This window comes from Telopea speciosissima, chromosome 3 (genome assembly GCF_018873765.1).
Source record: "Telopea speciosissima isolate NSW1024214 ecotype Mountain lineage chromosome 3, Tspe_v1, whole genome shotgun sequence".
NCBI lineage: Eukaryota > Viridiplantae > Streptophyta > Magnoliopsida > Proteales > Proteaceae > Telopea > Telopea speciosissima.
The window spans coordinates 39,022,814-39,031,903 of record NC_057918.1 but is presented as its reverse complement, the minus strand read 5'-3'; positions in this window follow the sequence as shown (position 1 = coordinate 39,031,903).

Sequence of the window (9,090 nt, the reverse complement as noted above, 5' to 3'; positions counted from 1 at the left end):
TAGCTGCTTGTCAGTCAAGGGTAAAGTTGTGCCGCTTCTGTTGGATGGGCTTTCTAGTTGGATCGACATGTAGCCGATGTTCTTCTATGGACCGTGGTATGCCTGGCATGTCAAAGGTCGACCATGCGAAGACATCCATGTTTGCTTGGAGTAGATGTCCAAGCTCATCCTTCTGCTCATTGCTCAACAGTGAGCCAACCTGTACGACCTTGGAGGGGTCATCTTTACTGAGTGGCCATAGGACGAGGTCCTCCACTGGCCTTCCTCTTCTTTCTGTCAGTTCATCTCTCTAGTCGCTGACCAAGTTCTCTATGCAGAGTGCCATCCCGCGGGTGTTACCATTATTTTTCTCGATGAAGGTCGCGTAACACTCCCTTGCTTTCTTCTGATCTCCTCGGACCTCGCCTACCCCATTCTCAGTGGGGAACTTCATCTTTAGGTGGAGTGGTGATACGACTCCTCTAAGGGCTATCAGAGATGGTCGCCCTAGGAGGCCATTGAATGACACCACGAACTTGACGACTATGAAGTTTACCATGATCGTCACTTGGTGAGGGTGTACTCCAAAGGTGACGGGTAGCTCTATGGTGCCTCTGATGGAGGCGGTAGCGCCCGAGAATCCATGGAGGTAGGTGAGCTCTAGCTTGAGTTGATTATCCCCGAACTCGAACTGTCAGTAGGCTTCCAGGGAGAGTACATCTACTGATACTCCTGTATCTATCAACACCCAATGTACAGGTCGGTTGGCTACCTCCACCTGTACTACCAGGGCATCCTCGTGTGGGAAGCTCAGCCCTTCCAAGTCTTCATCCGAGAAGGAGATTATCGTCTCAGTCTTGGCTACTTTGCTTGGCTTCTGTGCTACCCCCACGAACCTGGCATGGGCTTTGGCCTTCCTAGTAGACTCCTGCCCCGATCCTCCTAGTATGGTGAGGATAGGGGCTCCCTTGGTGCCACTAGGCTCTGTTGCATCTCTCCGCTCCTCTAGGCGGTCTCTCTCTCGATCTGTCCTTCTTTCTTTCCTTCAGGGTTCTTCTCTTTCTTGGTCGCGATCTCTGTCTCCTTGACCCGAACGGCCATCACATCTCCCCTTCACGTACTTGTTCAAGCTCCCTGCTCTTACAAATTGCTCTATCTCTCTCTTTAGTTGGTAGCAGTCTTCTGTATCATGTCCATTTTCCTTGTGGAAGAGACAGTACTTGTTGGGGTTACGCTTCTCAGGTTCTGCTAGCATGGGTCACGGCCAACGGAGTAGGTCATAGTCTTGAATCTGCATGAGGATCTGTGACCTGATAGTGTTCAGTGGTATGAACTCAGGACTGCTTGCTCTCTCAATCCTCTCTGGACGACTGTCAGTCCTTCCAGATGGGTGGTCGCCCTTCTCTTGTCGACGCTCGGTCCTCGACCTCTTACTTTCTTTACGGTCATCTGGCGCTAACCTCTTGTTGTCTTGTGACTTGGCCTCGATCACCTTCTTCCTAGCCTGCAGTACTTTAGCCATATTGGAGAACTCATTGCATCACTCCAAGAGCTCCTTCATAATCCTGGTCTCATGACGTGTCAGGTCCTTGATCAGGTCCAGGTCTCTGATGCCTCCTGCCAAGGCTACATGCTAGGTCTGGTCGTCCAAGTCTCGAACCTCTAAGGATTCCTTGGTGAATCTGCTAACATACTCCCTGAGGGACTCCCCAGGTTTTGTACCATGTTCAGTAGATTAACCGTGGTCTTCTTCTGCTTGACGCTGCTCTGGAAGCTGGTAACGAATTGCTGGCACAGCTCTGCGAACGAACCTATCGACCTCGATCGTAGTCTGGAGAACCAAGAAGTACCTGCACCCTTGAGGGATGTAGGGAATGCTCGACAGGAGACCACGTCCGATCCACCATACAGTATCATCATACCATTAAAATAGTTGATGTGGTCATTAGGGTTCGTGGTACCACTGTAGAGTTTGAAGGTGGGTAACCTAAACCTGGAGGGGAGTGTGGCTGACATGATCTCTATCGAGAATGGGTGTTGCCCGGGTATTGAGTGCGTCTCACCCTTGGTCTATTTCTTCAACCCTTCCAGCTTCTCATCCAGATCTCAGAGTCTTTTGTCGAGCTCTTCATCCCGTGTCTGTCCCTTACGCCTGATAGGACGTTCACTGCGACCTCGTTCATGTCCTCTCCTCGAAGTCCCCTCCCGCCTTAAGTATTGGAGGGATGGTGAATGGTCACATCATGATGAACCCTGGCGTGATCGTGAGGGGCTTTCTTCTCGGTCGGTCTGGCTCCACCTTGGTGTGTGACTTCCTCCTAGTCGACCTTGGAACACGGCCCTCCTGATGGATCTTTCTGGGCTAGGTACCCTCATTCTGGGTATTGGTGTCCTTCCACGATCTGACCGTACTGGGAGGTCCCTCGTCCTCCAGGGATGCTGAGAAGGATCCCCTATTGGGGAGTGGGGGTTGCTTGCCTCACAAGTCTCTCTGACCTTTCACCCCTGGGGGATGATCTCCTAGGGTTTGGCTCCTATCGAAGTACATACTCTGTCCTTGGTGCTGACGATGTCCTGTGACGATGGGACGTCGCACGCTGCCTCAGGTAGTCTCAAAAGAGTCATTGATCATTGTGGATCTGTCACTGTAGGTCATTGATCTGACCCACAGTTGCTGGTACATTGGGGTCAGGTACTACCTCCACCACTACTTCATTGTTGGGTTCGACTATCACAACTTGATCATCGTCTAGGATCTCCCTCTCCAAAGAGACATGGTCATGGTCATTGTCTCTATAACGAGAGCTCTCTGGAGGAGGTGATCCGTTCATTGGGACATTGTTGGTGGAGGGAGCAGTCTTCTTACCCCGTGGTGCCATTGGATGAGTGTGAAACTGAGCTAGTAGGTATGATGGCTAACATCGTTCCCACAGACGACACCAATCTGTTGTGTCAAGAAATCGTCAGGTGGTCCTTTGAGTGTCGTAACCTACAAAAGGACTAGGGGGTGACAAAGGAGAACCGGTGTGATTCCGGCCTAGGACTCTCCGATGCCAAAGTCAGATCTCCTGAGCAAACAGATGAATAATAGTATTCAATATGAGTTTAGATGGGTAGAGTACCTTCCCTTTTATAGTGGGGTGTGGCAGTGTGGAGAGTCCCAATTGATGGTGAGTAGTCCTCGTAGTTGATAGAGTCCCTGGGTAGCAGGGTTCATCCTTGATTGGTTGTCTTCCCGTGAGACGTAGTGTCATAATAGACTTGGTATCCTTGATGGATAGACCTATCTACGTGGTAGATGAGGTTCCCAGTGTATGAGTCCGTCCAGACTACGTGACTGGTAGGCGGTGGCCTAGAGTCCTTTGTGATGGGACATGTCTTGTTGATGGTGATGGTCGCCGTGTTCGAGGGAGACCGCACCCAAAGGGGTTCGTCCCCGGGGTAGACTGCGCCCAGGGATGACCGCACCTAAGGGGATCCTCGCCGCCACGTCTCTCCTTGGTTCGCCTGTTTGGTTTTGGTCCTGAGCTGGCCCTCCTTCTTGGGTTAGGACACGTGGCAGTCCCTGGTTGGTCAGGGTGATTTTGGGTTTATCACGGCAATTGGGATCATACCAGTAAGGACTCACAAGTTTAATTACATGATTGGGTACTATGGGGTGATTCCCGCCTACTCAGCCATGGATGTACGCTTTAGAGCCCAAATTGAATATTTTCCTATAACTTCCATCACGGTTTTAAGATTTGGTTGAATCTAGATGCCAGGTGGTTTGGTTGTTAATGATGAGGCAGGGTTGCTTACTCTTTTATTCTTACAAAAATCAAATTGTTTGTTTCATTGGATTGAAAATATCATGATTGCATCGCATCACTCTTTAAATAACGAGATAAGGTAATTAGACAACATTTTTTGGGTGAAGAAGAGGATGTCGTGATTGAGCAACCTCCACCCATGAAAACACCCTATAATGTGGAGAATAAGGTCCTAGAAAACAAAGTGGCTCATCTATCAATTGATAGTCCCTTTAACGCGGATAAGCCTTCTTTCAGTATGCTACCTAGTTGACGTAACTTTTATTTGAGCTAACTCTTGTTTGGTCAAGTCTTGTTGCTTGTGCTTGTCGTTTGTGTGGTCGTGTCTCATTGTGTGTGCTTGTCGTCTAAAGTTGTGTTTAGAAAAGAGATTGCCACCCCTTTCGTCCTTATTTTCCCCTTTTTTTTAATTCCCAGTTATCCGTCAACCGTGTGGGATCCCATATTATGATCTCCCCCACGTCGCACTATTTCTTGCTAGAAGGAGCATTGGGTTAGAGATCCTATTATAGATAGATTTGTCAGACTTCTCTCCATCGAGCATTGTACCAAAGAGTTAAGAAAATCCTGGCAGTTCAAGCAACATGAATAAATATGGTGAACCTCCACCTAGCCCTAGTGCAACAAAGGTTGATCCCACCTTATTAATCCAACCAGTGCCAATGGATACTGATGGTTCAAATGGAGGGTCAAGCAAAGCTGGAAGACAATTCAATGGAGATGATGCTTGGTCATTCCAAATACAAGTAGTGTCAAGAAGGAGGTACCCCTAAAATAAAAAAAAATGTGTCGACCACTATGAAAACAATGGACAAATGCGAGATCACGACATTTGCTCCACCTCACACAGATGAGATGAATCAAATAGAATCACCACCTAGATTAGGGTCTACGACTCACATAAAACGAAAAGTTAACTCCAAAACTACCCAATGGGAAATTGGTCGAACCATCGGTTTGAGTACCGGTCAATGTTATACTTCAAGGAAGGTGCTAGACGCCCTAGTCCGCCCAATTAAACCGGTCTTCCTATTACTTGCAATTAGATAAAACTACATATTTTATTAAATATACATGATAAACCATATTGAACATTAGATAATTTTATCCAAATTTTATATTTACATCATCCAAAAAATTGTTCCCCAACTAGCTTCTTTCCTTCTACCAAAAAAACTAACTTCTTTCCTTGACATTCGGCAACAACACGAGTCTGTTCAAGTAAAATGGAATAAACATTAGTATTATATACTAAAAATGTTGGAACTTAATTAGTAACAATAATTAAATAAAAATATAAGTTTGGACGTGTAGTACTTAACATCAACAAAGGGAACCAAACAAACTAACAATATTTTGGAGTCAAATAAACTAAATAGCACTCAAGCTTCTCAAAAAATAAAAAGATAAAAGGAGAATATAAGAAAAGAGAATAACTTCTGGAATAGTATTAAAAACAACAAAAGAACTATTTAGGATTGTCCTTCTCAATGCTTATGTAAGAAAATCAATGCTGAAATTCTTGACCATCAGTTCTAATGTAACATACTGGCTAGTATAGATCTTCTATCATAAATAAAATAAAAGACTAACATAACATTGCTTAAACTCTTAAACTACCTAAACTAAATCAATCTTAAGCTTGTTCATACAACTCAAATTCACAAGATGAAGATCTTCTTAAATAGATAAATACCTTACAAACAGCACCAAATCATGCAAAGTGGACAAGTTTTGACAACCAAAATTAATCCCAAATAAAAGTGAGGATGCTTTATTACTAGTACTTGAACTTCATTTTCTTGTCATCGATCTTTATTTCTTTTTGTACTTAATCTTCCTTCAATGTCACGCAAATCTTTCGTTGATTTTATTCTATTGATTACAATCCTAGATCTCTAAGATCTTGCCAATCTAACCTACATTATATTTTAATCAACTGCTCTTTCTTTCCATGAAACCACCCAAAAAAAAGGATGTGTTTTTTTTTATAGTAAGATTTGATTTGCATTAGTGAGAGAGAGAGAGAGAGAGAGAGGGTCTTTCCCAAGTTATGCTGTTATTTTCACCTTTCAGCAAAGATACAAAGATCAAAATCCTAAGATCAATATCGTAACAGCAGGAATTCAATCAAAAACATTTTGATCCGCAACTCAAACTAAATAGCATGTGAAAACAAAAACAATCAAGAAACAATCCTGCCCTACGTACAAAGTATGTCTATTCATCTCACTCTTGGCTCACAAAAAGAGTATATGCTAAGGAGTTTGCCGACCTTGGTTTCCATGAAAATGAGATATTCCACTGTTTACAATGATGCCTAGCCTTTCTTATCAGATAATCCAATCTCCAAGGAATTTGCCCCTTTTGTGAAATCATATAATAATCATTATTGAGTCCCCTTCAATTACAAGATGGGGATATATGATGACAACAAATGAAGCACTGTAAGAGCAACAGGGAGGTGGGGAAGTATGGAATTTCTAAAGGAAAACCATTAATGCAGGAAGAAGGGAAAAGATATGGGTAGAAACATTGCCAGCCACATCGTGTATACTGAAGATAATAAATGAATTTAGTTAGCCATTCATGCAATAGTCAAAAATTAATTGTTTTAAAAATAATATACTCCAATCAAATTTGAATCAATTGGATTACTAACTTAAGCAAAGCTACGTATATTATATCAACAAGAAAAAAGGAGGATTTGAGCTGGAAATCCTAGCCTAAGCCCAGGAAAATTTTGGGCACTGTTTTTTGGGCATAAACTTGCACTAGACCATTGTTCGTAATATGACTAAAGTAGACCTGATTCTTGTATATCCAAATAAACTTGAAAGTAGAAAGGTTTTTTAAGTCCTCAAATCATTTAGGTCATGTCCCCAATCCTTTATTATATTTGAGAAGGAAAGATTCAATACCAACGGTACAAGACTGCAAAATAGAAATTATTTAAGCAAACCAGAGCGAATCTAGAAAATCATCTAACAAGACATACATCATTCACTTACAAAGCAAGTGAGATGAGACTTTACAGCTCAGAAACATAGGATTAGGTTAGCTTCCTAGAACATTGGATCCTTAACGGGTAAGATCTTGGAGTTGGTTGATGTCTTGAGGAGACAAAGGATTAATATCGCTTGAATCCAAGAGACAAAATGGAAGGGTAACAAAGCTAAGATGTTGGATGACTTCAAACTTTGGTATTCGGAAGACCATAGTAACAAAAGCGGTGTGGGAATAATAGTGGATAAAGACCTAAAGAACGATGTAGTAGAGGTCAAAAGAATGGGAGACAGGATTATATCCCTCAAACTTTTATTGGAGAAAGAGGTCATTAACATTGTGTGCACTTATGCACCCCAAGTAGGATTGGATGATCATCGTAAGCATCTTTTTTGGGATCTTATGGGTGATTTAATGCAGGGTTTTGGCCAGGATAAATCGATTATTATTGGAGGCAACTTGAACAGACATGTTGGGAGGGACCATAGAGGTTATGAAGGGGTCCATGGCAGTTTTAGAGTTGGGAAGAGGAACGAGGAGGGCACCTCAATCCTAGACTTTGCAGTAGCCTATGATCATCCCATTGTGAACTTCTATGAAAAAAGAGAGAAGCACTTAGTTACCTATAAATGGGGGAACCATACCAGCCAAATTGACTTCTTCCTTACAAGAAGGGCAGACTGAACGGTGTGTAAGGACTGTAAGATTATCCCGGAGAGAGCTTAACCACCCAACGTAGACTGCTAGTCCTGGATATGTACCTAAGTGTACAGAAGTATAGGAGGAGGTAAATTTTGTACCCAAATAAGGTCATGGAGATTAAAAGGGGAGTCTTTAAGGACATTTACTAATATTATGGGCAAACAAGGAAAGTGGAACTCTGAGGGAGACACCAATGCAATATGGAACGAGACGAGTACCTGTATCAAGAGGGTTACCAAAGATGTGCTAGGGTAAGAGAAGGTTAAGCGTCAAGCCCATAGGGAGACTTGGTGGTGGAACAATGAGGTCCAAGCAGCCATTGAGACCAAGACAGATTGTTTTAAGACATGGCCAAGGACTAAAGATACGGAGGAGGATAAAAAAAGATAAATTGATGTCAAAAATGAAGCTAGGAAGATTGTGGGGTTGTTTAGGGCAAGGAAATATGAGGATCTTTATACCAACCTAAACACTAAAGAAGGGGAAAAGACTGTTAGAAGATAGCTAAGACGAGAGAAAGGAAGAGTAGATATTTCGACTAGGTGAGGAGCATCAAGAGTGCTGATGGAAGAGTGTTGGTGAGGGATGAGGACATTGTGAAGAGATGGGATGAGTATATTTGTGACCTACTAAATGGAGGTGGGTCGAGTAGAAATGACCTGGATGAGTACTTTTTTCAACAAGACACCACATGTCATAGATATGTAAAGAGGATTAGTGTGGCAGAAGTTAAAGAAGCCTTAAGAAAGATGAAAGTAGGTAAGAGTCCAAGCCCAGATGAGATTCCAATTGAAGTGTGGAAATCCCTTGGAGGTTATGAGGTTTATTGGTTACCCAATCTGTTTAATAGGATCATTAGTACAAGGAAGATGTCAGATGAATGGAGGAGAAGTATTGTAGTCCCGACCTACAAAAATAATGAGGACATCCAGAGCTGTAACAACTATAGAAGCATAAAGCTTATGAGTCACACTATGAAACTGTGGGAGAAGGTTATTGAAGCCCGTTTGAGAAGAGGTCATATCTCGGTGAATCAATTTGGCTTTATGGCTGGTAGATCCACGACAAAAGCTATCTACTTATTAAGGAGGCTTATTGAAAGATATAGAGATAGCAAAAAGGATCTCCATATGGTCTTTATTGGCCTAGAAAAAGCTTATGACCGAGTCCCTAGAGATTTAATCCGACAAGTTCTAGTGAGGAGAGGCATCCCGAGTAAATATGTGGATGTAGTCAAAAAAAATGTATGAGGGCATGGTGACTAGTGTGAGATCTATGGGCAGTCAGGGAAAGGAATTCCCAATTACGATTGGGCTACACCAGGGATCAACCTTAAGCCCTTACCTTTTTGCACTTAAAATGGATGATCTAACCAACAACATCCAATACGAGGTCTTGTGGTATATGCTCTTTGCTAATGATATTGTCTTGGTGGATAAGATAAGAGAAAGGATTAACTCTAAGTTAGAGCTTTGGAGCTCAACCTTAGAAATAAGAGGCTTTAAGATTAATAGGACGAAGACGGAGTATATACTGTGTAACTTTAGTCACACTATGAGGGATACTGATATGGTGTGAATTGAGGAAAGAA